The 6,711-nt window shown below is 31.8% G+C and overlaps 1 long non-coding RNA gene across 1 annotated transcript; it reads left to right on the top strand.

Annotated features, from left to right (window-relative positions):
• The first annotated feature begins 5,053 nt into the window (after positions 1-5,053).
• On the top strand, positions 5,054-5,872 carry LOC149479691 (uncharacterized). The gene is made up of 2 exons (XR_016317164.1): positions 5,054-5,319; positions 5,742-5,872. It is a non-coding gene; the product is annotated as an uncharacterized LOC149479691 (long non-coding RNA).
• Positions 5,873-6,711: the final 839 nt, after the last annotated feature.

Below are 6,711 nucleotides of genomic sequence, written 5' to 3'. Positions count from 1 at the left end.
TTGTGTGTCTTTATGAACTTTTTCAGTTTATTAGAGCATTGAAAATTAAAACTATAAGGCCGTGCCTCTAGTTACTTTTACATGACGAGACTTATAAGTTGAGTAAAAAAAACAATAGAAAGAGTGATTTAAATTTCGAAGTATTTCTATGCTGATACAGATTTAGTAATTTGATTCATATTTATCGGATGTTTACATCACTGTGCTAGCGAGCTCTCGGACCATATCACTATATTTCCACTAAACCTAAGCTAAAGCTCGCTCTTTATAATTTATTTTACGGAAATTTCGCGTCAGTGTGACGAGAAATAAATACGGTAGCGTGAATTAAATTTCGCTACATTAGTTGTAGAGATGTTATTACATATTATTTTTACTATGTTTATGAATATATTCTAAAACTTGTAAAATAAAAATAATATTCAATATTTTTGGTAATAATAATAACCGCGTAGATAGTTACTAAAAATCTAGTAAATTTTTACTTTGCTGTTGTGTTCTATTATAATATTACGTAGATAATTATTATTGAGGCTGGCAACATTATAATGAAATCTATAATCGATTCAAACCTTTTGAAAAAATAAAAGAAAATGTCTCCACATTGTGGCTTCATTATGTCCTCCAATCAAATTAGAAAAAACAACAACAAAAGTTATTTTTGTTGTCTATACATCTTACAAATATCATAGATACAACGTAAGCATTATTTAGCACATTTGATTTGAAATATATAAATTCACAAAAAATATAACATTATAATATTATAAAAGGCACTATAATTAAATTATCATCGTATGAATATTATATCTTCGATATGTTTAATTATTCATAAGTAAACGCTTATAATAATTTAATTACGAGAAACACGCGTTTCAAGAAAATTTATCATGTAATTACAGTTAATAAATACACAAATATTTCGATACGCTCGCGAAATTTAATAAATATAATGTGATTAATATCGAAAATATCTAATAATATGTTTATTATTAAACCTAACGTCTGTATTGATGATGTTTAATTAATTTTATTGGAATTTTTATATTACTAATATCTACAAATATGTCTAGACTGTTGTTTAAATACATTTTTATAGATAAACTTTAAAAATAAATTTTTCAACTATCAAATATTTTATTTAGAAAATGTACTTGAAAAATTAGGAGCTTTAAATAAGCTTAAATAATTAAATTGTATTTAGGTACTATTGCTGTATCTATATTAATGAAATTATGATATTATTATAAGTCTATTTTCTATTACATAAATATTATGGCAAACAGCACCATACAACTTATCAGAACCATTATAATTCTATTAAAGTCGAACTATTTCGCGCTACAAATTATCAAATTCAATTCAGCAGTTTTAAATAATCTTTTCAATACATATAAATGCTTTAAATAGTACGGATTTTAATTTCACACTCTACAATATTTTGGAATAAAGCAAAATAAGGCTGTATTCGGTTGCTATCGGGAAAACTCAGAAGTTTATACTGTACGTTAAATTCTTTGTATCTCTCACGCTTCGAGGAAATCAAAGTAATGACTTCGTTCTGTATACTCCAATCTTGTAAAAATACGAATTGAAACGCAAATTACGATTATAGAGTTATCTATACTTATAATATTATAATGCTGAAGAGTTTGTTTGTTTGAAAACGCTAATCTCAGAAAATGCTGGTCCGATTTGAAAAATTATTTCGGTGTTAGATAGCCCATTTATCGAGGAAGGTTATAGATAGGCTATATTATATCATCACGCTACGACCAACAGGAGCGGAGCCACGCGGGTGAAACCGCGAAGCGCAGCTAGTTAGGAATAAAATGGTATACAAGGGCAGTTACGTTTTATAGGGTATATCTATACGCAATATAATTTATCTATATTCTATACTGTATCACAAGAGCTGTAGATTTAATTCGTTTGGTTGGTTGAACACGCTCAACTCTGGAACTGCGGATAAGGACCCTTTATCGAGGAAGGCTATAGGCTTAATTATAATATGTAATATAATAACGCTAAGACCAATAAAGCAGATAAAACCGCGTTAAACAGCTAGTAAGTATAACTGGCAGAAGAAACAGACGCCCGACATTCGAAAACTTTACAAATTGTATATAACAAAACTTATACATATTATATTATGACTGACCAATTCTTAGGACCAATAATTATTCTTAACTGGGTACTTTATAAAACTAATTTTCACCTATATCGTGAAGCATTTCACTTATACAAGAGACAACTAGTATTAAAACAAATGAGAACACAGGTCGTAACTCATTCTAGGCATTTCTATGACACTGCAATAAGTTATTTCGTAAATAAGAACGTTATTTGTACCTTTCGCACCTATATTTTAGGGAATCATTTGTCAACGCGTGACGTTATAATACAAATGTTTTGAGATGTCGCGAACCCTCATTATGGCACATATTGTGTTAGCTATATTTAATTTTTCAGGGTTATAATGCTTCATAATACGCTTGTAATAAAATACTACTGTTAATAAGTAACTAATTGATCTACATATTTCTGGGAATTTTTAGAGGATTAATAATATTGTATAGCGTGTTCTGCACTTATAACTTTACAGGTAAGTTGATTAAAGCGATATCCCTCTGCAAGAAAATCTTGTAGATGTTTTCTGAAAATGTATATTGAGAGAAAAATGTAGAATTAATTGACGCACGTGCATTATTGTTGATTAATGTTTAATTTTCTTATTTTGATACATTATTTCGTACAAATTGCAATTAAATCTTTGATGATACTTGATAAAATGAGGAGGGTAATTAAAATTAATCGACGTACATGGGTAGGTATTTAATTATTTTTTGAGAAATGAAAAACAGACGATGTAAGGAATGTTTATTAATTTTTGAAATAATTATAAACGCGTATAAGGTACTTTCTAATTACATTTTCTTCAACACTTTAATATAAATTCCAATTTATACTGTTAAACTACCTGTGTATTAATTTAAAAAATATTACTTAATTCTAGGTTATTTATTTCATTAACTGTAAACAGGTAATCTTCTGCATAACATATTTATAAAAAAAAATTGGTTTCCAACATGTTTACAACATTTAACTTCCTGTAACACGCTGTAGTTTGTTTCAACTAACTGATGTTTGCGAACCAAGTTGCTCAAGATCGTTAGTACTTTAAAACACTTTAAAAGCACGCCGTGACAACTTTCCCCGGGATTTGCCTTAAATCTTCCTCCCTGAGGGCGTGATTCACAAAGCATAGCCCTAACTAAGTTCCACGGTTGGATGTTACAAACTGATAGTGTATCATCAAGGAAAGATATGCAGGTGAATTTGAGAATTTATTATATTGACTTTTCATGAAATTTGGTGTGAAGATATTTTGATACCCGAGAAAGGACATCTACTGTTTATCCCGGGAAAATGACGCAATCCCGGAAATCCCACGGGAACGGGAACTATGTGGGTTTTTCTTTGACTGCGCGGGCGAAGCCGCGGGCGGAAACCTAGTACAAACTAAAGTTTCAATCCTACCATTTCATTTCGCCTACGCATTTCAAGGACATAGCATTGCCTAGACATTATCAATACCTAACAAATAATAATTAATTGTACCAGTGTACGCAAGTGGTTAGAGCTGAGACAGAACCAGCTTCACAAACTTTACGCCCTTGTTCCCTTTTTGTCAACTATTGTTTAGTGGTCACAACTGACCCTTTGTGGATCATTAATCTTTTTTAGTTAAACCAAATGTCACACTCACTATGGACGTTTTTGTGTTACCCACTTCTATTTTTGTGTTAATATAATAATAATTATATGGTCTATTTTCAAGTTTTTAGAACAGTTAGAATAATAGATATTATTATGAAAACTTTATAGGTATAATATTATCATTTAACATAGATTTATTCACTACACACGAATATTTTACTATTTCAATATTTGGATTTTACCAATCATTTAACATAGATCCTAGATAATATTTGGAGGCAAATGTTTTACTATTTTTTTTTTTAATAAGATAGCTCTACCAATATATGACACACTAAAAATCAAGCATAATCTTATTTCGCATTCATAGATAAGGAATAAATAACCTAACCTAACATATCAAAGACGATAACAAATTACGTCGTATGCAATAATTTCAATATAAGATGTAATAAGACCACAGGACTGGATATGTACGCTCCAAACCGCTGCACGTAACAAATCAACTCAGAATTTTAAACTCATATTTCGTATAACTTGATTAAACCGAAATTGGCTAATAAATTAGGCAAGGTGTCGACTTTCATAGCTGTGAAGTGGCAGTATATCAAACAAGCTATTAAAATGATATAGGAGGAAAAAATGTAGCTCTTTTACCTTCGTTCATTTTTCAAGAGTTTTGCTTTATGTATTGGCTTGCTTTTCGGGGTGTTTACATTGTAAAATGGGTTTAAAGACTTTGCGATGAAATTGCGATTTATAGTTCATTAATTTTGTGCACGTTTGCATAATAAGAAATCATAAGGGAGCACGAGTTTGAATTTTAAAGAATTTGACGCATGAATAATTTGACTTCGAGTATGATTTTTTTAATCAAAGCGTACGTGTGCATGTCTTTGTGTATGTGTATATAAAAGATGTAAAAAAGCTACCATTTGCCTATGATGTCGTCTCGTATTAAAAATATCCCGTGTGCTATTATTATTTACTGTATTAATGACCTTAAAACAAATCAGTGCAGTTGCTTTTACCACATTATTACCATGAATTCTCTCAACACAAAATTCAAAAGCTTCCAAAGCTAACAGTTTAACACGACCCGTCTTAATCATCACTAAAAGATTCATAACTTCCTCATACATATATGACACAATTTTCAGTGAAAAGGAATGAATGCCAACGATAATGCCCCAAAGTTGGAGCACTTATGGGGGCAATTGTTTCTACCCAGTGACGTCGATTATTCAAATTAGGATATAGAGAAAGTTATAACCTCAGTTAGGTTTTAGGAGGTATGTGGTTTATAAAGTTTTATTGAATAAACATTCACATAGGGTAACGGCACCAGTGGTCAGCCAGGCACCAGTGATCAGCCTATTGCGTTGTTTATTGGCCATAAATATCGCTGCAATCAAAATAACCAAATCACGCGCACTTAAATAGAAGCTCTGTTTCGTTATTGGTTCATGCATCACGCAATAGGAGCGGCAGGGGGTCAGGGGAGAGAAGTAAACACGTTCATACAGGTGCTGTCCGCCGACAAGAGCAGAAGTGTCATGTTCGCCATATTTTTTGTTTCACGTGGTGCTCTTTTGAAAGGTGAGAAATAACATATTTTAGTATGAAATGTGAGTGTGTTTTATAGATAATAACTTTATAGATTACTTGGAGCATTTAATTTTATGAAATTTGATAAAAAATATTGTTTTTTTAGTTAAAAATTTGAGGGGCTGACCATTGGATACTGATTTTTTATGAAAGATCCAATGGACAGCCCCGGGGCTGATTACTGGGATTATTTCCTAATTGTTAGATAACCCAGTGGTCAGCCGCTTGAAAAGATATTTTGAAATGCGGCTGACCACTGGGTCTCAATGATCCAGTATTCAGCCACGATGTTATTGAAATAATATTTTAAGTATAAATTTGTGTGTAAATCTATAAGTTAGTTAAGTTTTACCTGAAATAATGGTATTATGTGTATTCATATCCAAAAGTTATTATTGTTCCCTTTTTTTTAGCTAAAAATGCCGCCAAGACAACAGTATCCTCCAGAGAAACTCTCATCTGCCATGGAAGCCATACGAAGTGGAATGCCGATTAGGGAGGCCAGTAGAACATATGGATTATAGATACATCAATAGGACATATTATATACTAATATCGTTGTTTTTTTTTTTTAAAGAATTATTGCTGTTTTTATGATAAGTAATAAGAAGTTCCTAGAAAATAAGAAGACACAAAGAGATTGTAATAGTATGTTTAAAATAATAATGCATTATGTGCGATATACATTTTTTTGTGCTAAGTGAATCCTTGCTATAAAAATGTGATTAATATCGTTGATTTTGATATACCATTGTTTATTTTGATATCATTATGAGTTATACTTACTAAAGGCTGAACACTGGGTTCAACAAGGCTGTTTATTGGTTTTTAGAGGCTGTTCACTGGGACACTGGGCCATTTTTTGTTTAAAATTAATTATATATTTTACTAAGAGAATTATTGTTTTTAATAAACGTTGATTCGAAACTACAATAAACAATAAATCCATACATGTTGTACGTTTTTTTATTCGACGATTGTTGTAGAAATGGCAATTGTCCAAACTTCAAAAAGCTGTTATGAGGCTGACCACTGGTGCCGTTACCCTATACCTACTATGTAATTATTTAATGAGAAATTTCTGTATATTTGCAAGTAGCTTCCTCCTCGACCGCCTTCTTGGTACAGTGGTTGACGTGTGAGTGTAGAACCGAGGGGTCCTCGGAGGCTGATCACCTACTGGTCCCTTTTTTTAAGTGGGGAAATCTTCCAAAGATACCCACGGCCCAAGGAGCCGTGGGTTATGTCGGATTCTTACCGACTAAAACCCCACTGTGTTCCGTCGAGCCGCTTTAATGATGGGGCCGCGGGTATTGGTACCTACTTGTCCCTTAAGAAAATCGATCAGTGGAACAAATGTTTGCATAATGCATGTCCCTTACC

This window comes from Colias philodice, chromosome 19 (genome assembly GCF_061535455.1).
Source record: "Colias philodice isolate Cphi_HAF_F1 chromosome 19, ilColPhil1 Martin Lab GWU primary, whole genome shotgun sequence".
NCBI lineage: Eukaryota > Metazoa > Arthropoda > Insecta > Lepidoptera > Pieridae > Colias > Colias philodice.
Note: the sequence above shows the minus strand (reverse complement) of the source record. Positions and strands in the feature narration are given on the sequence as shown.